Genomic DNA, 23,294 nt, shown 5'->3' with positions numbered 1-23,294 from the left:
AGGCCTCACCACCCTCGGGGAACCGCTCCCACCCCAAAAAAAACCCTATCTCAGACGACCTCAAAAATCACCCCCCCCCCCCCCCCCGGCACCACCACCCCGGGGTCAGCTCTCCCACCCTAAAAAAAAAAATATCTCAGATAACCTCAAAAATCACTCCCCAGGCCTCACCACCCTCGGGGCACCTCTCCCACCCCAAAAAAACCCCTATCTCAGACGACTTCAAAAATCACCCCCCCTGGCACCACCACCCCGGGGTCAGCTCTCCCACCCTAAAAAAAAAAAATTCTCAGATAACCTCAAAAATCACTCCCCAGGCCTCACCACCCTAGGGGCACCTCTCCCACCCCAAAAAAACCCCTATCTCTAGCGACTTCAAAAATCACCCCACCGGCACCACCACCCCGGGGTCAGCTCTCCCACCCTAAAAAAAAAAATTTATCAGATAACCTCAAAAATCACTCCCCAGGCCTCACCACCCCCGGGGAACCTCTCCCGCCCCCAAAAAAACCCTATCTCAGACGACTTCAAAAATCACCCCCCCCGGCAACACCACCCCGGGGTCAGCTCTCCCACCCTAAAAAAAAAAATATCTCAGATAACCTTAAAAATCACTCTCCCGGTCTCACCACCCTCGGGGCACCTCTCCCACCCCAAAAAAAAACCCTATCTCAGACAACCTCAAAAATCACCCCCCCCCCCCCACACACCACCACCGCGGGGTCAGCTCTCCCACCCTAAAAAAAAAAAATTCTCAGATAACCTCAAAAATCACTCCCCAGGCCTCACCACCCTCGGGGCACCTCTCCCACCCCAAAAAAACCCCTATCTCTAGCGACTTCAAAAATCACCCCCCCTGGCACCACCACCCCGGGGTCAGCTCTCCCACCCTAAAAAAAAAAATATCTCAGATAACCTCAAAAATCACACCCAGGCCTCACCACCCTCGGGGAACCTCTCCCACCCCAAAATTTCTCAGATAACCTCATAAATCACTCCCCAGGCCTCACCACCCTCGGGGAACCTCTCCCGCCCCCAAAAAAACCCTATCTCAGACGACCTCAAAAAACACCCCCCCCCCCCAGCACCACCACCCCGGGGTCAGTTCTCCCACCCTAAAAAAAAAAATTTCTCAGATAACCTCAAAAATCACTCCCCAGGCCTCACCACCTTCGGGGCACCTCTTCCACCCCAAAAAAAACCCTATCTCAGATGACCTCAAAAATCACCCCCCCCCCGGCACCACCACCCCGGGGTCAGCTCTCACACCCTAAAAAAAAAAATTTCTCAGGTAACCTCAAGAATCACTCCCCAGGCCTCACCACCCTCGGGGCACCTCTCCCACCCCAAAAAAAACCCTATCTCAGACGACCTCAAAAATCACCCCCCCGGCACCACCACCCCGGGGTCAGCTCTCCCACCCTAAAAAAAAAAATATCTCAGATAACCTCAAAAATCACTCCCCAGGCCTCACCACCCTCGGGGCACCTCTCCCACCCCAAAAAAATCCCTATCTCAGACGACTTCAAAAATCACCCCACCGGCACCACCACCCCGGGGTCAGCTCTCCCACCCTAAAAAAAAAATTTCTCAAATAACCTCAAAAATCACGCCCCCGGCCTCACCACCCTCGGGGAACCTCTCCCACCCCAAAAAAACCCCTATCTCAGACGACCTCAAAAATCACCCCCCCCCCCCCGGCACCACCACCCCGGGGTCAGCTCTCCCACCCTAAAAAAAAAAATTTCTCAGATAACCTCAAAAATCACTCCCCAGGCCTCACCACCCTCGGGGCACCTCTCCCACCCCAAAAAAAACCCTATCTCTAGCGACTTCAAAAATCACCCCACCGGCACCACCACCCCGGGGTCAGCTCTCCCACCCTAAAAAAAAAAATTTATCAGATAACCTCAAAAATCACTCCCCAGGCCTCACCACCCTCGGGGAACCTCTCCCCCCCCAAAAAAACCCTATCTCAGACGACCTCAAAAAACACCCCCCCCCCCGGCACCACCACCCCGGGGTCAGCTCTCCCACCCTAAAAAAAAAAATTTCTCAGATAACCTCATAAATCACTCCCCAGGCCTCACCACCCTCGGGGCACATCTCCCACCCCAAAAAAACCCTATCTCAGACGACCTCAAAAATCACCCCCCCGGCACCACCACCCCGGGGTCAGCTCTCCCACCCTAAAAAAAAAAAATTCTCAGATAACCTCAAAAATCACTCCCCAGGCCTCACCACCCTAGGGGCACCTCTCCCACCCCAAAAAAAACCCTATCTCTAGCGACTTCAAAAATCACCCCACCGGCACCACCACCCCGGGGTCAGCTCTCCCACCCTAAAAAAAAAAATTTATCAGATAACCTCAAAAATCACTCCCCAGGCCTCACCACCCTCGGGGAACCTCTCCCGCCCCCAAAAAAACCCTATCTCAGACGACCTCAAAAAACACCCCCCCGCCGGCACCACCACCCCGGGGTCAGCTCTCCCACCCTAAAAAAAAAAATTTCTCAGATAACCTCAAAAATCACTCCCCCGGCCTCACCACCTTCGGGGCACCTCTTCCACCCCAAAAAAACCCCTATCTCAGACGACTTCAAAAATCACCCACCCCGGCACCACCACCCCGGGGTCAGCTCTCCCACCCTAAAAAAAAAAAATTCTCAGATAACCTCAAAAATCACTCCCCAGGCCTCACCACCCTCGGGGAACCTCTCCAACCCCAAAAAATCCCCTATCTCAGACGACCTCAAAAATCACCCCCCCGGCACCACCACCCCGGGGTCAGCTCTCCCACCCTAAAAAAAAAAATTTCTCAGATAACCTCATAAATCACTGCCCAGGCCTCACCACCCTCGGGGCACATCTCCCACCCCAAAAAAACCCCTATCTCAGACGACTTCAAAAATCACCCCACCCGCACCACCAGCCCGGGGTCAGCTCTCCCACCCTAAAAAAAAAAATTTCTCAGATAACCTCAAAAATCACTCCCCCGGCCTCACCACCTTCGGGGCACCTCTCCCGCCCCCAAAAAAACCCTATCTCAGACGACCTCAAAAAACACCCCCCCCCCCAGCACCACCACCCCGGGGTCAGCTCTCCCACCCTAAAAAAAAAAATTTCTCAGATAACCTCAAAAATCACTCCCCCGGCCTCACCACCTTCGGGGCACCTCTTCCACCCCAAAAAAAACCCTATCTCAGATGACCTCAAAAATCACCCCCCCCCCCCCGGCACCACCACCCCGGGGTCAGCTTTCCCACCCTAAAAAAAAAAATATCTCAGATAACCTCAAAAATCACGCCCCCGGCCTCACCACCCTCGGGGAACCTCTCCCACCCCAAAAAAAACCCTATCTCTAGCGACTTCAAAAATCACCCCCCCTGGCACCACCACCCCGGGGTCAGCTCTCCCACCCTAAAAAAAAAAATATCTCAGATAACCTCAAAAATCACTCCCCCGGCCTCACCACCCTCGGGGCACCTCTCCCACCCCAAAAAAAACCCTATCTCTGACGACCTCAAAAATCACCCCCCCCCCCCCACACACCACCACCGCGGGGTCAGCTCTCCCACCCTAAAAAAAAAAAATTCTCAGATAACCTCAAAAATCACTCCCCAGGCCTCACCACCCTCGGGGCACCTCTCCCACCCCAAAAAAACCCCTATCTCTAGCGACTTCAAAAATCACCCCCCCTGGCACCACCACCCCGGGGTCAGCTCTCCCACCCTAAAAAAAAAAATATCTCAGATAACCTCAAAAATCACTCCCCCGGCCTCACCACCCTCGGGGAACCTCTCCCACCCCAAAATTTCTCAGATAACCTCATAAATCACTCCCCAGGCCTCACCACCCTCGGGGAACCTCTCCCGCCCCCAAAAAAACCCTATCTCAGACGACCTCAAAAAACACCCCCCCCCCCAGCACCACCACCCCGGGGTCAGTTCTCCCACCCTAAAAAAAAAAATTTCTCAGATAACCTCAAAAATCACTCCCCCGGCCTCACCACCTTCGGGGCACCTCTTCCACCCCAAAAAAAACCCTATCTCAGATGACCTCAAAAATCACCCCCCCCCCGGCACCACCACCCCCGGGGTCAGCTCTCCCACCCTAAAAAAAAAAATTTCTCAGGTAACCTCAAGAATCACTCCCCAGGCCTCACCACCCTCGGGGCACCTCTCCCACCCCAAAAAAAACCCTATCTCAGACGACCTCAAAAATCACCCCACCCGCACCACCACCCCGGGGTCAGCTCTCCCACCCTAAAAAAAAAAATATCTCAGATAACCTCAAAAATCACTCCCCAGGCCTCACCACCCTAGGGGCACCTCTCCCACCCCAAAAAAAACCCTATCTCTAGCGACTTCAAAAATCACCCCACCGGCACCACCACCCCGGGGTCAGCTCTCCCACCCTAAAAAAAAAAATTTATCAGATAACCTCAAAAATCACTCCCCAGGCCTCACCACCCTCGGGGAACCTCTCCCGCCCCCAAAAAAACCCTATCTCAGACGACCTCAAAAAACACCCCCCCCCCCAGCACCACCACCCCGGGGTCAGCTCTCCCACCCTAAAAAAAAAAAATTCTCAGATAACCTCAAAAATCACTCCCCCGGCCTCACCACCTTCGGGGCACCTCTTCCACCCCAAAAAAAACCCTATCTCAGATGACCTCAAAAATCACCCCCCCCCGGCACCACCACCCCGGGGTCAGCTCTCCCACCCTAAAAAAAAAAATTTCTCAGATAACCTCAAGAATCACTCCCCAGGCCTCACCACCCTCGGGGCACCTCTCCCACCCCAAAAAAAACCCTATCTCAGACGACCTCAAAAATCACCCCACCCGCACCACCACCCCGGGGTCAGCTCTCCCACCCTAAAAAAAAAAATATCTCAGATAACCTCAAAAATCACTCCCCAGGCCTCACCACCCTCGGGGAACCTCTCCCACCCCAAAAAAATCCCTATCTCAGACGACTTCAAAAATCACCCCACCGGCACCACCACCCCGGGGTCAGCTCTCCCACCCTAAAAAAAAAAATTTCTCAAATAACCTCAAAAATCACGCCCCCGGCCTCACCACCCTCGGGGAACCTCTCCCACCCTAAAAAAACCCCTATCTCAGACGACCTCAAAAATCACCCCCCCCCCCGACACCACCACCCCGGGGTCAGCTCTCCCACCCTAAAAAAAAAAATTTCTCAGATAACCTCAAAAATCACTCCCCAGGCCTCACCACCCTCGGGGCACCTCTCCCACCCCAAAAAAACCCCTATCTCAGACGACTTCAAAAATCACCCCACCCGCACCACCAGCCCGGGGTCAGCTCTCCCACCCTAAAAAAAAAAATTTCTCAGATAACCTCAAAAATCACTCCCCAGGCCTCACCACCCTCGGGGAACCTCTCCCGCCCCCAAAAAAACCCTATCTCAGACGACCTCAAAAAACACCCCCCCCCCCCAGCACCACCACCCCGGGGTCAGCTCTCCCACCCTAAAAAAAAAAATTTCTCAGATAACCTCAAAAATCACTCCCCCGGCCTCACCACCTTCGGGGCACCTCTTCCACCCCAAAAAAAACCCTATCTCAGATGACCTCAAAAATCACCCCCCCCCCCCCGGCACCACCACCCCGGGGTCAGCTTTCCCACCCTAAAAAAAAAAATATCTCAGATAACCTCAAAAATCACGCCCCCGGCCTCACCACCCTCGGGGAACCTCTCCCACCCCAAAAAAAACCCTATCTCTAGCGACTTCAAAAATCACCCCCCCTGGCACCACCACCCCGGGGTCAGCTCTCCCACCCTAAAAAAAAAAAATATCTCAGATAACCTCAAAAATCACTCCCCCGGCCTCACCACCCTCGGGGCACCTCTCCCACCCCAAAAAAAACCCTATCTCTGACGACCTCAAAAATCACCCCCCCCCCCCACACACCACCACCGCGGGGTCAGCTCTCCCACCCTAAAAAAAAAAAATTCTCAGATAACCTCAAAAATCACTCCCCAGGCCTCACCACCCTCGGGGCACCTCTCCCACCCCAAAAAACCCCTATCTCTAGCGACTTCAAAAATCACCCCCCCTGGCACCACCACCCCGGGGTCAGCTCTCCCACCCTAAAAAAAAAAATATCTCAGATAACCTCAAAAATCACTCCCCAGGCCTCACCACCCTAGGGGCACCTCTCCCACCCCAAAAAAAACCCTATCTCTAGCGACTTCAAAATCACCCCACCGGCACCACCACCCCGGGGTCAGCTCTCCCACCCTAAAAAAAAAAATTTATCAGATAACCTCAAAAATCACTCCCCAGGCCTCACCACCCTCGGGGAACCTCTCCCGCCCCCAAAAAAACCCTATCTCAGACGACCTCAAAAAACACCCCCCCGCCGGCACCACCACCCCGGGGTCAGCTCTCCCACCCTAAAAAAAAAAATTTCTCAGATAACCTCAAAAATCACTCCCCCGGCCTCACCACCTTCGGGGCACCTCTCCCACCCCAAAAAAACCCCTATCTCAGACGACTTCAAAAATCACCCACCCCGGCACCACCACCCCGGGGTCAGCTCTCCCACCCTAAAAAAAAAAATTTCTCAGATAACCTCAAAAATCACTCCCCCGGCCTCACCACCCTCGGGGAACCTCTCCCACCCCAAAAAATCCCCTATCTCAGACGACCTCAAAAATCACCCCCCCGGCACCACCACCCCGGGGTCAGCTCTCCCACCCTAAAAAAAAAAATTTCTCAGATAACCTCATAAATCACTGCCCAGGCCTCACCACCCTCGGGGCACATCTCCCACCCCAAAAAAACCCCTATCTCAGACGACTTCAAAAATCACCCCACCCGCACCACCAGCCCGGGGTCAGCTCTCCCACCCTAAAAAAAAAATTTCTCAGATAACCTCAAAAATCACTCCCCAGGCCTCACCACCCTCGGGGAACCTCTCCCACCCCCAAAAAAACCCTATCTCAGACGACCTCAAAAAACACCCCCCCCCCCAGCACCACCACCCCGGGGTCAGCTCTCCCACCCTAAAAAAAAAAAATTCTCAGATAACCTCAAAAATCACTCCCCCGGCCTCACCACCTTCGGGGCACCTCTTCCACCCCAAAAAAAACCCTATCTCAGATGACCTCAAAAATCACCCCCCCCCCCCCCGGCACCACCACCCCGGGGTCAGCTCTCCCACCCTAAAAAAAAAAATTTCTCAGATAACCTCAAGAATCACTCCCCAGGCCTCACCACCCTCGGGGCACCTCTCCCACCCCAAAAAAAACCCTATCTCAGAGGACCTCAAAAATCACCCCACCCGCACCACCACCCCGGGGTCAGCTCTCCCACCCTAAAAAAAAAAATATCTCAGATAACCTCAAAAATCACTCCCCAGGCCTCACCACCCTCGGGGCACCTCTCCCACCCCAAAAAAATCCCTATCTCAGACGACTTCAAAAATCACCCCACCGGCACAACCACCCCGGGGTCAGCTCTCCCACCCTAAAAAAAAAATTTCTCAAATAACCTCAAAAATCACGCCCCCGGCCTCACCACCCTCGGGGAACCTCACCCACCCTAAAAAAACCCCTATCTCAGACGACCTCAAAAATCACCCCCCCCCCCGGCACCACCACCCCGGGGTCAGCTCTCCCACCCTAAAAAAAAAAATTTCTCAGATAACCTCAAAAATCACTCCCCAGGCCTCACCACCCTCGGGGCACCTCTCCCACCCCAAAAAAACCCCTATCTCAGACGACTTCAAAAATCACCCCCCCTGGCACCACCACCCCGGGGTCAGCTCTCCCACCCTAAAAAAAAAAAATTCTCAGATAACCTCAAAAATCACTCCCCAGGCCTCACCACCCTAGGGGCACCTCTACCACCCCAAAAAAACCCCTATCTCTAGCGACTTCAAAAATCACCCCACCGGCACCACCACCCCGGGGTCAGCTCTCCCACCCTAAAAAAAAAAATTTCTCAGATAACCTCAAAAATCACTCCCCCGGCCTCACCACCTTCGAGGCACCTCTTCCACCCCAAAAAAAACCCTATCTCAGATGACCTCAAAAATCACCCCCCCCCCCCCCCGGCACCACCACCCCGGGGTCAGCTTTCCCACCCTAAAAAAAAAAATATCTCAGATAACCTCAAAAATCACGCCCCCGGCCTCACCACCCTCGGGGAACCTCTCCCACCCCAAAAAAACCCTATCTCTAGTGACTTCAAAAATCACACCCCCTGGCACCACCACCCCGGGGTCAGCTCTCCCACCCTAAAAAAAAAATATCTCAGATAACCTCAAAAATCACTCCCCCGGCCTCACCACCCTCGGGGCACCTCTCCCACCCCAAAAAAAACCCTATCTCTGACGACCTCAAAAATCACCCCCCCCGGCACCACCACCCCGGGGTCAGCTCTCCCACCCTAAAAAAAAAAGTTTCTCAGATAACCTCAAAAATCACTCCCCAGGCCTCACCACCCTCGGGGCACCTCTCCCACCCCAAAAAATCCCTATCTCAGACGACTTCAAAAATCACCCCACCGGCACCTCCACCCCGGGGTCAGCTCTCCCACCCTAAAAAAAAAATTTCTCAAATAACCTCAAAAATCACTCCCCAGGCCTTACCACCCTCGGGGAACCTCTCCCACCCCAAAAAAACCCCTATCTCAGACGACCTCAAAAATCACCCCCCCCCTGGGCACCACCACCCCGGGGTCAGCTCTCCCACCCTAAAAAAAAAAATATCTCAGATAACCTCAAAAATCACTCCCCAGGCCTCACCACCCTCGGGGCACCTCTCCCACCCCAAAAAAAACCCTATCTCAGACGACCTCAAAAATCACCCCCCCGGCACCACCACCCCGGGGTCAGCTCTCCCACCCTAAAAAAAAAAATTTCTCAGATAACCTCAAAAATCACTCCCCAGGCCTCACCACCCTCGGGGCACCTCTCCCACCCCAAAAAAAACCCTATCTCAGACGACTTCAAAAATCACCCCCCCCTGGCACCACCACCCCGGGGTCAGCTTTCCCACCCTAAAAAAAAAAAATTCTCAGATAACCTCAAAAATCACTCCCCAGGCCTCACCACCCTCGGGGCACCTCTCCCACCCCAAAAAAACCCCTATCTCTAGCGACTTCAAAAATCACCCCATCGGCACCACCACCCTGGGGTCAGCTCTCCCACCCTAAAAAAAAAAATTTATCAGATAACCTCAAAAATCACTCCCCTGGCCTCACCACCCCCAGGGAACCTCTCCCGCCCCCAAAAAAACCCTATCTCAGACGACTTCAAAAATCACCGCCCCTGGCAACACAACCCCGGGGTCAGCTCTCCCACCCTAAAAAAAAAATATCTCAGATAACCTTAAAAATCACTGTCCCAGCCTCACCACCCTCGGGGCACCTCTCCCACCCCAAAAAAAAACCCTATCTCACACAACCTCAAAAATCACCCCCCCACACACACACACCACCACCGCGGGGTCAGCTCTCCCACCCTAAAAAAAAAAATTCTCAGATAACCTCAAAAATCACTCCCCAGGCCTCACCACCCTCGGGGCACCTCTCCCACCCCAAAAAAAACCCCTATCTCAGATGACCTCAAAAATCACCCCACCTTCACCACCACCCCGGGGTCACCTCTCCCACCCCAAAAAAACCCCTATCTCAGACGACTTCAAAAATCACCCCACCCGCACCACCACCCCGGGGTCACCTCTCCCACCCCAAAAAAACCCCTATCTCAGTCGACGTCAAAAATCACCCCCCCGGAACCACCACCCCGGGGTCAGCTCTCCCACCCTAAAAAAAAAAATATCTCAGATAACCTCAAAAATCACTTCCCCGGCCTCACCACCCTCGGGGAACCTCTCCCACCACAAAAAAACCCCTATCTCTAGCGACTTCAAAAATCACCCCACCGGCACCACCTCCCCGGGGTCAGCTCTCCCACCCTAAAAAAAAAAAATATCTCAGATAACCTCAAAAATCACTCCCCCTGCCTCACCACCCTCGGGGCACCTCTCCCACCCCAAAAAAATCCCTATCTCAGACGACTTCAAAAATCACCCCACCGGAACCACCACCCCGGGGTCAGCTCTCCCACCCTAAAAAAAAATTTCTCAGATAACCTCAAAAATCACTCCCCAGGCCTCACCACCCTCGGGGAACCTCTCCCACCCTAAAAAAACCCCTATCTCAGACGACCTCAAAAATCACCCCCCCCCCCCCGGCACCACCACCCCGGGGTCAGCTCTCCCACCCTAAAAAAAAAAAATTTCTCAGATAACCTCAAAAATCACTCCCCCGGCCTCACCACCCTCGGGGCACCTCTCCCACCCCAAAAAATCCCCTATCTCAGACGACCTCAAAAATCACCCCCCCGGCACCACCACCCGGGGTCAGCTCTCCCACCCTAAAAAAAAAAAATTCTCAGATAACCTCAAAAATCACTCCCCAGGCCTCACCACCCTCGGATCACCTCTCCCACACCAAAAAAAACCCTATCTCAGACGACCTCAAAAATCACCCCCCCGGCACCACCACCCCGGGGTCAGCTCTCCCACCCTAAAAAAAAAAATATCTCAGATAACCTCAAAAATCACGCCCCCGGCCTCACCACCCTCGGGGAACCTCTCCCACCCCAACAAAACCCCTATCTCTAGCGACTTCAAAAATCACCCCACCGGCACCACCACCCCGGGGTCAGCTCTCCCACCCTAAAAAAAAAAAATTCTCAGATAACCTCAAAAATCACTCCCCAAACCTCACCACCCTCGGGGCACCTCTCCCACCCCAAAAAAAAACCGTATCTCAGACGACCTCAAAAATCACCCCCCCGGCACCACCACCCTGGGGTCAGCTCTCCCACCCTAAAAAAAAAAATTTCTCAGATAACCTCAAAAATCACTCCCCAGGCCTCACCACCCTCGGGGAACCTCTCCCACCCCAAAAAAAACCCTATCTCAGACAACCTCAAAAATCACCCCCCCACACACACCACCACCCCGGGGTCAGCTCTCCCACCCTAAAAAAAAAAAATTCTCAGATAACCTCAAAAATCACTCCCCAGGCCTCACCACCCTCGGGGCACCTCTCCCACCCCAAAAAAAACCCTATCTCAGACGACCTCAAAAATCACCCCCCCCGGCACCACCACCCCGAGGTCAGCTCTCCCACCCTAAAAAAAAAAAATTCTCAGATAACCTCAAAAATCACTCCCCCAGGCCTCACCACCCTCGGGGAACCTCTCCCACCCCAAAAAACCCCTATCTCTAGCGACTTCAAAAATCACCCCACCGGCACCACCACCCCGGGGTCAGCTCTCCCACCCTAAAAAAAAAAATATCTCAGATAACCTAAAAAATCACTCCCCCGGCCTCACCACCCTCGGGGCACCTCTCCCACCCCAAAAAAAACCCTATCTCAGACGACTTCAAAAATCACCCCACCGGCACCACCACCCCGGGGTCAGCTCTCCCACCCTAAAAAAAAAAATTTCACAGATAACCTCAAAAATCACTTCCCAGGCCTCACCACCCTCGGGGCACCTCTCCCACCCCAAAAAATCCCCTATCTCAGACGACCTCAAAAATCACCCTCCCCGGCACCACCACCCCGGGGTCAGCTCTCCCACCCTAAAAAAAAAATTTCTCAGATAACCTCAAAAATCACTCCCCAGGCCTCACCACCCTCGGGGAACCTCTCCCACCCCAAAAAAACCCCTATCTCAGACGACCTCAAAAATCACCCCCCCCCCGGCACCACCACCCCGGGGTCAGCTCTCCCACCCTAAAAAAAAAATTTCTCAGATAACCTCAAAAATCACTCCCCAGGCCTCACCACCCTCGGGGCACCTCTCCCACCCCAAAAAAAACCCTATCTCAGACGACCTCAAAAATCACCCCCCCGGCACCACCACCCCGGGGTAAGCTCTCCCACCCTAAAAAAAAAAATATCTCAGATAACCTCAAAAATCACGCCCCCGGCCTCACCACCCTCGGGGCACCTCTCCCGCCCCCAAAAAAACCCTATCTCAGATGACCTCAAAAATCACCCCCCCCCCCCCCGGCACCACCACCCCGGGGTCAGCTCTCCCACCCTAAAAAAAAAAATTTCTCAGATAACCTCAAGAATCACTCCCCAGGCCTCACCACCCTCAGGGCACCTCTCCCACCCCAAAAAAAACCCTATCTCTAGCGACTTCAAAGATCACCCCCCCGGCACCACCACCCCGGGGTCAGCTCTCCCACCCTAAAAAAAAATTTCTCAGATAACCTCAAAAATCACTCCCCAGGCCTCACCACCCTCGGGGAACCTCTCCCACCCCAAAAAAACCCCTATCTCAGACGACCTCAAAAATCACCCCCCCCCCCGGCACCACCACCCCGGGGTCAGCTCTCCCACCCTAAAAAAAAAATTTCTCAGATAACCTCAAAAATCACTCCCCAGGCCTCACCACCCTCGGGGCACCTCTCCCACCCCAAAAAAAACCCTATCTCAGACGACCTCAAAAATCACCCCCCCGGCACCACCACCCCGGGGTCAGCTCTCCCACCCTAAAAAAAAAAATATCTCAGATAACCTCAAAAATCACGCCCCCGGCCTCACCACCCTCGGGGCACCTCTCCCACCCCAAAAAAAACCCTATCTCAGACGACCTCAATAACCCCCCCCCCCCCCCGGCACCACCACCCCGGGGTCAGCTCTCCCACCCTAAAAAAAAAAAATTCTCAGATAACCTCAAAAATCACTCCCCAGGCCTCACCACCCTTGGGGCACCTCTCCCACCCCAAAAAATCCCCTATCTCAGACGACCTCAAAAATCACCCCCCCCGACACCACCACCCCGGGGTCAGCTCTCCCACCCTAAAAAAAAAATTTCTCAGATAACCTCAAAAATCACTCCCCAGGCCTCACCACCCTCGGGGCACCTCTCCCACCCCAAAAAAACCCCTATCTCAGAAGACCTCAAAAATCACCCCCCCCCCCCCCGGCACCACCAACCCGGGGTCAGCTCTCCCACCCTAAAAAAAAAAATTTCTCAGATAACCTCAAAAATCACTCCCCCGGCCTCACCACCCTCGGGGCACCTCTCCCACCCCAAAAAAACCTTTATCTCAGACGACTTCAAAAATCACCCCACCCGCACCACCACCCTGGGGTCAGCTCTCCCACCCTAAAAAAAACCCTATCTCAGACGACCTCAGAAATCACCCCCCCCCCCTGCACCACCACCCCGGTGTCAGCTCTACCACCCTAAAAAAAAAAATTTCTCAGATAACCTCAAAAATCACTTCCCAGGCCTCACCACCCTCGGGGCACCTCTCCCACCCCAAAAAATCCCCTATCTCAGACGACCTCAAAAATCACCCCCCCCCCCCCCCCGGCACCACCACCCCGGGGTCAGCTCTCCCACCCTAAAAAAAAAATTTCTCAGATAACCTCAAAAATCACTCCCCAGGCCTCACCACCCTCGGGGAACGTCTCCCACCCAAAAAAACCCCTATCTCAGACGACCTCAAAAATCACCCCCCCCCCCCCCCGGGCACCACCACCCCGGGGTCAGCTCTCCCACCCTAAAAAAAAAAAATATCTCAGATAACCTCAAAAATCACTCCCCCGGCCTCACCACCCTCGGGGCACCTCTCCCACCCCAAAAAAACCCCTATCTCAGACGACCTCAAAAATCCCCCCCCCCCGACAACACCACCCCGGGGTCATCTCTCCCACCCTAAAAAAAAAAATTCTCAGATAACCTCAAAAATCACTCCCCAGGCCTCACCACCCTCGGGGCACCTCTCCCACACCAAAAAAAACCCTATCTCAGACGACCTCAAAAATCACCCCCCCCGGCACCACCACCCCGGGGTCAGCTCTCCCACCCTAAAAAAAAAAATATCTCAGATAACCTCAAAAATCACGCCCCCGGCCTCACCACCCTCGGGGCACCTCTCCCACCCCAAAAAAAAACCCTATCTCAGACGACCTCAAAAATCACCCCCCCCCCCCGGCACCACCACCCCGGGGTCAGCTCTCCCACCCTAAAAAAAAAAAATTCTCAGATAACCTCAAAAATCACTCCCCAGGCCTCACCACCCTCGGGGCACCTCTCCCACCCCAAAAAAAACCCTATCTCAGACGACCTCAAAAATCACCCCCCCGGCACCACCACCCCGGGGTCAGCTCTCCCACCCTAAAAAAAAAAATATCTCAGATAACCTCAAAAATCACGCCCCCGTCCTCACCACCCTCGGGGAACCTCTCCCACCCCAAACAAACCCCTATCTCAGACGACCTCAAAAATCCCCCCCCCCCGACAACACCACCCCGGGGTCAGCTCTCCCACCCTGAAAAAAAAAAATTCTCAGATAACCTCAAAAATCACTCCCCAGGCCTCACCACCCTCGGGGCACCTCTCCCACCCCAAAAAAACCCCTATCTCAGACGACTTCAAAAATCACCCCACCCGGCACCACCACCCCGGGGTCAGCTCTCCCACCCTAAAAAAAAAAAATTTCTCAGATAACCTCAAAAATCACTCCCCAGGCCTCACCACCCTTGGGGAACCACTCCCACCCCAAAAAATCCCCTTTCTCAGACGACCTCAAAAATCACCCCCCCCGGCACCACCACCCCGGGGTCAGCTCTCCCACCCTAAAAAAAAAAGTTTCTCAGATAACTTCAAAATCACTCCCCAGGCCTCACCCCCCTCGGGGAACCTCTCCCACCCCAAAATTTCTCAGATAACCTCATAAATCACTCCCCAGGCCTCACCACCCTCGGGGAACCTCTCCCGCCCCCAAAAAAACCCTATCTCAGACGACCTCAAAAAACACCCCCCCCCCCCCCAGCACCACCCTAAAAAAAAAAAATTTCTCAGATAACCTCAAAAATCACTCCCCCGGCCTCACCACCTTCGGGGCACCTCTTCCACCCCAAAAAAAACCCTATCTCAGATGACCTCAAAAATCACCCCCCCCCCCGGCACCACCACCCCGGGGTCAGCTCTCCCACCCTAAAAAAAAAAATTTCTCAGGTAACCTCAAGAATCACTCCCCAGGCCTCACCACCCTCGGGGCACCTCTCCCACCCCAAAAAAAACCCTATCTCAGACGACCTCAAAAATCACCCCACCCGCACCACCACCCCGGGGTCAGCTCTCCCACCCTAAAAAAAAAAATATCTCAGATAACCTCAAAAATCACTCCCCCGGCCTCACCACCCTCGGGGCACCTCTCCCACCCCAAAAAAATCCCTATCTCAGACGACTTCAAAAATCACCCCACCGGCACCACCACCCCGGGGTCAGCTCTCCCACCCTAAAAAAAAAATTTCTCAAATAACCTCAAAAATCACGCCCCCGGCCTCACCACCCTCGGGGCACCTCTCCCACCCTAAAAAAAACCCTATCTCAGACGACCTCAAAAATCACCCCCCCGGCACCACCACCCCGGGGTCAGCTCTCCCACCCTAAAAAAAAAAAATTCTCAGATAACCTCAAAAATCACTCCCCAGGCCTCACCACCCTAGGGGCACCTCTCCCACCCCAAAAAAAACCCTATCTCTAGCGACTTCAAAAATCACCCCACCGGCACCACCACCCCGGGGTCAGCTCTCCCACCCTAAAAAAAAAAATATCTCAGATAACCTCAAAAATCACTCCCCAGGCCTCACCACCCTCGGGGCACCTCTCCCACCCCAAAAAAATCCCTATCTCAGACGACTTCAAAAATCACCCCACCGGCACCACCACCCCGGGGTCAGCTCTCCCACCCTAAAAAAAAAATTTCTCAAATAACCTCAAAAATCACGCCCCCGGCCTCACCACCCTCGGGGAACCTCTCCCACCCTAAAAAAACCCCTATCTCAGACGACCTCAAAAATCACCCCCCCCCCCGGCACCACCACCCCGGGGTCAGCTCTCCCACCCTAAAAAAAAAAATTTCTCAGATAACCTCAAAAATCACTCCCCAGGCCTCACCACCCTCGGGGCACCTCTCCCACCCCAAAAAAAACCCTATCTCAGACGACTTCAAAAATCACCCCCCCCCTGGCACCACCACCCCGGGGTCAGCTCTCCCACCCTAAAAAAAAAAAATTCTCAGATAACCTCAAAAATCACTCCCCAGGCCTCACCACCCTAGGGGCACCTCTACCGCCCCAAAAAAACCCTATCTCTAGCGACTTCAAAAATCACCCCACCGGCACCACCACCCCGGGGTCAGCTCTCCCACCCTAAAAAAAAAAATATCTCAGATAACCTCAAAAATCACTCCCCAGGCCTCACCACCCTCGGGGCACCTCTCCCACCCCAAAAAAATCCCTATCTCAGACGACTTCAAAAATCACCCCACCGGCACCACCACCCCGGGGTCAGCTCTCCCACCCTAAAAAAAAAATTTCTCAAATAACCTCAAAAATCACGCCCCCGGCCTCACCACCCTCGGGGAACCTCTCCCACCCTAAAAAAACCCCTATCTCAGACGACCTCAAAAATCACCCCCCCCCCCGGCACCACCACCCCGGGGTCAGCTCTCCCACCCTAAAAAAAAAAATTTCTCAGATAACCTCAAAAATCACTCCCCCGGCCTCACCACCCTCGGGGCACCTCTCCCACCCCAAAAAAAACCCTATCTCAGACGACTTCAAAAATCACCCCCCCCCTGGCACCACCACCCCGGGGTCAGCTCTCCCACCCTAAAAAAAAAAAATTCTCAGATAACCTCAAAAATCACTCCCCAGGCCTCACCACCCTAGGGGCACCTCTACCGCCCCAAAAAAACCCCTATCTCTAGCGACTTCAAAAATCACCCCACCGGCACCACCACCCCGGGGTCAGCTCTCCCACCCTAAAAAAAAAAATTTATCAGATAACCTCAAAAATCACTCCCCAGGCCTCACCACCCTCGGGGAACCTCTCCCCCCCCAAAAAAACCCTATCTCAGACGACCTCAAAAAACACCCCCCCCCCCCGGCACCACCACCCCGTAGTCAGCTCTCCCACCCTAAAAAAAAAAATTTCTCAGATAACCTCAAAAATCACTCCCCCGGCCTCACCACCTTCGGGGCACCTCTTCCACCCCAAAAAAAACCCTATCTCAGATGACCTCAAAAATCACCCCCCCCCCCCCCGGCACCACCACCCCGGGGTCAGCTTTCCCACCCTAAAAAAAAAAATATCTCAGATAACCTCAAAAATCACGCCCCCGGCCTCACCACCCTCGGGGAACCTCTCCCACCCCAAAAAAAAACCCTATCTCTAGCGACTTCAAAAATCACACCCCCTGGCACCACCACCCCGGGGTCAGCTCTCCCACCCTAAAAAAAAAAATATCTCAGATAACCTCAAAAATCACTCCCCAGGCCTCACCACCCTCGGGGAACCTCTCCCACCCCAAAAAAAACCCTATCTCTGACGACCTCAAAAATCACCCCCCCGGCACCACCACCCCGGGGTCAGCTCTCCCACCCTAAAAAAAAAAGTTTCTCAGATAACCTCAAAAATCACTCCCCAGGCCTCACCACCCTCGGGGCACCTCTCCCACCCCAAAAAAATCCCTATCTCAGACGACTTCAAAAATCACCCCACCGGCACCACCACCCCGGGGTCAGCTCTCCCACCCTAAAAAAAAAATTTCTCAAATAACCTCAAAAATCACTCCCCAGGCCTTACCACCCTCGGGGAACCTCTCCCACCCCAAAAAAACCCCTATCTCAGACGACCTCAAAAATCACCCCCCCCCCGGGCACCACCACCCCGGGGTCAGCTCTCCCACCCTAAAAAAAAAAATATCTCAGATAACCTCAAAAATCACTCCCCAGGCCTCACCACCCTCGGGGCACCTCTCCCACCCCAAAAAAAACCCTATCTCAGACGACCTCAAAAATCACCCCCCCGGCACCACCACCCCGGGGTCAGCTCTCCCACCCTAAAAAAAAAAATTTCTCAGATAACCTCAAAAATCACTCCCCAGGCCTCACCACCCTCGGGGCACCTCTCCCACCCCAAAAAAACCCCTATCTCAGACGACTTCAAAAATCACCCCCCCTGGCACCACCACCCCGGGGTCAGCTTTCCCACCCTAAAAAAAAAAAATTCTCAGATAACCTCAAAAATCACTCCCCAGGCCTCACCACCCCCAGGGAACCTCTCCCGCCCCCAAAAAAACCCTATCTCAGACGACTTCAAAAATCACCGCCCCTGGCAACACCACCCCGGGGTCAGCTCTCCCACCCCAAAAAAACCCCTATCTCAGTCGACGTCAAAAATCACCCCCCCGGAACCACCACCCCGGGGTCAGCTCTCCCACCCTAAAAAAAAATATATCTCAGATAACCTCAAAAATCACTTCCCCGGCCTCACCACCCTCGGGGAACCTCTCCCACCACAAAAAAACCCCTATCTCTAGCGACTTCAAAAATCACCCCACCGGCACCACCACCCCGGGGTCAGCTCTCCCACCCTAAAAAAAAAAAATATCTCAGATAACCTCAAAAATCACTCCCCCTGCCTCACCACCCTCGGGGCACCTCTCCCACCCCAAAAAAAACCCTATCTTAGACGACTTCAAAAATCACCCCACCGGCACCACCACCCCGGGGTCAGCTCTCCCACCCTAAAAAAAAAAATTTCTCAGATAACCTCAAAAATCACTCCCCCGGCCTCACCACCCTCGGGGAACCTCTCCCACCCTAAAAAAACCCCTATCTCAGACGACCTCAAAAATCACCCCCCCCCCCGGCACCACCACCCCGGGGTCAGCTCTCCCACCCTAAAAAAAAAAATTTCTCAGATAACCTCAAAAATCACTCCCCAGGCCTCACCACCCTCGGGGCACCTCTCCCACACCAAAAAAACCCCTATCTCAGACGACCTCAAAAATCACCCCCCCGGCACCACCACCCCGGGGTCAGCTCTCCCACCCTAAAAAAAAAAATATCTCAGATAACCTCAAAAATCACGCCCCCGGCCTCACCACCCTCGGGGAACCTCTCCCACCCCAACAAAACCCCTATCTCTAGCGACTTCAAAAATCACCCCACCGGCACCACCACCCCGGGGTCAGCTCTCCCACCCTAAAAAAAAAAATTTCTCAGATAACCTCAAAAATCACTTCCCAGGCCTCACCACCCTCGGGGCACCTCTCCCACCCCAAAAAATCCCCTATCTCAGACGACCTCAAAAATCACCCCCCCCGGCACCACCACCCCGGGGTCAGCTCTCCCACCCTAAAAAAAAAATTTCTCAGATAACCTCAAAAATCACTCCCCAGGCCTCACCACCCTCGGGGAACCTCTCCCACCCCAAAAAAACCCCTATCTCAGACGACCTCAAAAATCACCCCCCCCCGGCACCACCACCCCGGGGTCAGCTCTCCCACCCTAAAAAAAAAAAATTCTCAGATAACCTCAAAAATCACTCCCCAGGCCTCACCACCCTCGGGGCACCTCTCCCACCCCAAAAAAATCCCTATCTCAGACGACTTCAAAAATCACCCCACCGGCACCACCACCCCGGGGTCAGCTCTCCCACCCTAAAAAAAAAACTTCTCAAATAACCTCAAAAATCACGCCCCCGGCCTCACCACCCTCGGGGAACCTCTCCCACCCTAAAAAAAACCCTATCTCAGACGACCTCAAAAATCACCCCCCCGGCACCACCACCCCGGGGTCAGCTCTCCCACCCTAAAAAAAAAAAATTCTCAGATAACCTCAAAAATCACTCCCCAGGCCTCACCACCCTAGGGGCACCTCTCCCACCCCAAAAAAAACCCTATCTCTAGCGACTTCAAAAATCACCCCACCGGCACCACCACCCCGGGGTCAGCTCTCCCACCCTAAAAAAAAAAATTTCTCAGATAACCTCAAAAATCACTCCCCAGGCCTCACCACCCTCGGGGAACCTCTCCCACCCCAAAAAAACCCCTATCTCAGACGACCTCAAAAATCACCCCCCCCCGGCACCACCACCCCGGGGTCAGCTCTCCCACCCTAAAAAAAAAAAATTCTCAGATAACCTCAAAAATCACTCCCCAGGCCTCACCACCCTCGGGGCACCTCTCCCACCCCAAAAAAAAACCCTATCTCAGACGACCTCAAAAATCACCCCCCCGGCACCACCACCCCGGGGTCAGCTCTCCCACCCTAAAAAAAAAAATATCTCAGATAACCTCAAAAATCACGCCCCCGGCCTCACCACCCTCGGGGAACCTCTCCCACCCCAACAAAACCCCTATCTCTAGCGACTTCAAAAATCACCCCACCGGCACCACCACCCCGGGGTCAGCTCTCCCACCCTAAAAAAAAAAATTTCTCAGATAACCTCAAAAATCACTTCCCAGGCCTCACCACCCTCGGGGCACCTCTCCCACCCCAAAAAATCCCCTATCTCAGACGACCTCAAAAATCACCCCCCCCGGCACCACCACCCCGGGGTCAGCTCTCCCACCCTAAAAAAAAAATTTCTCAGATAACCTCAAAAATCACTCCCCAGGCCTCACCACCCTCGGGGAACCTCTCCCACCCCAAAAAAACCCCTATCTCAGACGACTTCAAAAATCACCCCACCCGCACCACCACCCCGGGGTCACCTCTCCCACCCCAAAAAAACCCCTATCTCAGTCGACGTCAAAAATCACCCCCCCGGAACCACCACCCCGGGGTCAGCTCTCCCACCCTAAAAAAAAATATATCTCAGATAACCTCAAAAATCACTTCCCCGGCCTCACCACCCTCGGGGAACCTCTCCCACCACAAAAAAACCCCTATCTCTAGCGACTTCAAAAATCACCCCACCTGCACCACCACCCCGGGGTCACCTCTCCCACCCCAAAAAAACCCCTATCTCAGACGACTTCAAAAATCACCCCACCCGCACCACCACCCCGGGGTCACCTCTCCCACCCCAAAAAAACCCCTATCTCAGTCGACGTCAAAAATCACCCCCCCGGAACCACCACCCCGGGGTCAGCTCTCCCACCCTAAAAAAAAATATATCTCAGATAACCTCAAAAATCACTTCCCCGGCCTCACCACCCTCGGGGAACCTCTCCCACCACAAAAAAACCCCTATCTCTAGCGACTTCAAAAATCACCCCACCGGCACCACCACCCCGGGGTCAGCTCTCCCACCCTAAAAAAAAAAAATATCTCAGATAACCTCAAAAATCACTCCCCCTGCCTCACCACCCTCGGGGCACCTCTCCCACCCCAAAAAAAACCCTATCTTAGACGACTTCAAAAATCACCCCACCGGCACCACCACCCCGGGGTCAGCTCTCCCACCCTAAAAAAAAAAATTTCTCAGATAACCTCAAAAATCACTCCCCAGGCCTCACCACCCTCGGGGAACCTCTCCCACCCTAAAAAAAACCCTATCTCAGACGACCTCAAAAATCACCCCCCCCCCCCCGGCACCACCACCCCGGGGTCAGCTCTCCCACCCTAAAAAAAAAAATTTCTCAGATAACCTCAAAAATCACTCCCCCGGCCTCACCACCCTCGGGGAACCTCTCCCACCCCAACAAAACCCCTATCTCTAGCGACTTCAAAAATCACCCCACCGGCACCACCACCCCGGGGTCAGCTCTCCCACCCTAAAAAAAAAAATTTCTCAGATAACCTCAAAAATCACTTCCCAGGCCTCACCACCCTCGGGGCACCTCTCCCACCCCAAAAAATCCCCTATCTCAGACGACCTCAAAAATCACCCCCCCCCGGCACCACCACCCCGGGGTCAGCTCTCCCACCCTAAAAAAAAAATTTCTCAGATAACCTCAAAAATCACTCCCCAGGCCTCACCACCCTCGGGGAACCTCTCCCACCCCAAAAAAACCCCTATCTCAGACGACCTCAAAAATCACCCCCCCCGGCACCACCACCCCGGGGTCAGCTCTCCCACCCTAAAAAAAAAAAATTCTCAGATAACCTCAAAAATCACTCCCCAGGCCTCACCACCCTCGGGGCACCTCTCCCACCCCAAAAAAATCCCTATCTCAGACGACTTCAAAAATCACCCCACCGGCACCACCACCCCGGGGTCAGCTCTCCCACCCTAAAAAAAAAATTTCTCAAATAACCTCAAAAATCACGCCCCCGGCCTCACCACCCTCGGGGAACCTCTCCCACCCTAAAAAAAACCCTATCTCAGACGACCTCAAAAATCACCCCCCCGGCACCACCACCCCGGGGTCAGCTCTCCCACCCTAAAAAAAAAAAATTCTCAGATAACCTCAAAAATCACTCCCCAGGCCTCACCACCCTAGGGGGCACCTCTCCCACCCCAAAAAAAACCCTATCTCTAGCGACTTCAAAAATCACCCCACCGGCACCACCACCCCGGGGTCAGCTCTCCCACCCTAAAAAAAAAAATTTCTCAGATAACCTCAAAAATCACTTCCCAGGCCTCACCACCCTCGGGGCACCTCTCCCACCCCAAAAAATCCCCTATCTCAGACGACCTCAAAAAATCACCCCCCCCCCGGCACCACCACCCCGGGGTCAGCTCTCCCACCCTAAAAAAAAAATTTCTCATATAACCTCAAAAATCACTCCCCAGGCCTCACCACCCTCGGGGAACCTCTCCCACCCCAAAAAAAACCCCTATCTCAGACGACCTCAAAAATTACCCCCCCCCGGCACCACCACCCCGGGGTCAGCTCTCCCACCCTAAAAAAAAAAAATTCTCAGATAACCTCAAAAATCACTCCCCAGGCCTCACCACCCTCGGGGCACCTCTCCCACCCCAAAAAAAACCCTATCTCAGACGACCTCAAAAATCACCCCCCCGGCACCACCACCCCGGGGTCAGCTCTCCCACCCAAAAAAAAAAAAATCTCAGATAACCTCAAAAATCACACCCCCGGCCTCACCACCCTCGGGGAACCTCTCCCACCCCAAAAAAAACCCTATCTCTAGCGACTTCAAAAATCACCCCACCGGCACCACCACCCCGGGGTCAGCTCTCCCACCCTAAAAAAAAAAATTCTCAGATAACCTCAAAAATCACTCCCCAAACCTCACCACCCTCGGGGCACCTCTCCCACCCCAAAAAAACCCCTATCTCTAGCGACTTCAAAAATCACCCCACCGGCACCACCACCCCGGGGTCAGCTCTCCCACCCTAAAAAAAAAAATATCTCAGATAACCTAAAAAATCACTCCCCCGGCCTCACCACCCTCGGGGCACCTCTCCCACCCCAAAAAAAACCCTATCTCAGACGACTTCAAAAATCACCCCACCGGCACCACCACCCCGGGGTCAGCTCTCCCACCCTAAAAAAAAAAATTTCT

Source organism: Staurois parvus, unplaced genomic scaffold (assembly GCF_062004578.1).
Source record: "Staurois parvus isolate SC_StPar_1 unplaced genomic scaffold, SC_StPar_1.0 ptg001146l, whole genome shotgun sequence".
Lineage (NCBI taxonomy): Eukaryota > Metazoa > Chordata > Amphibia > Anura > Ranidae > Staurois > Staurois parvus.
Note: the sequence above shows the minus strand (reverse complement) of the source record.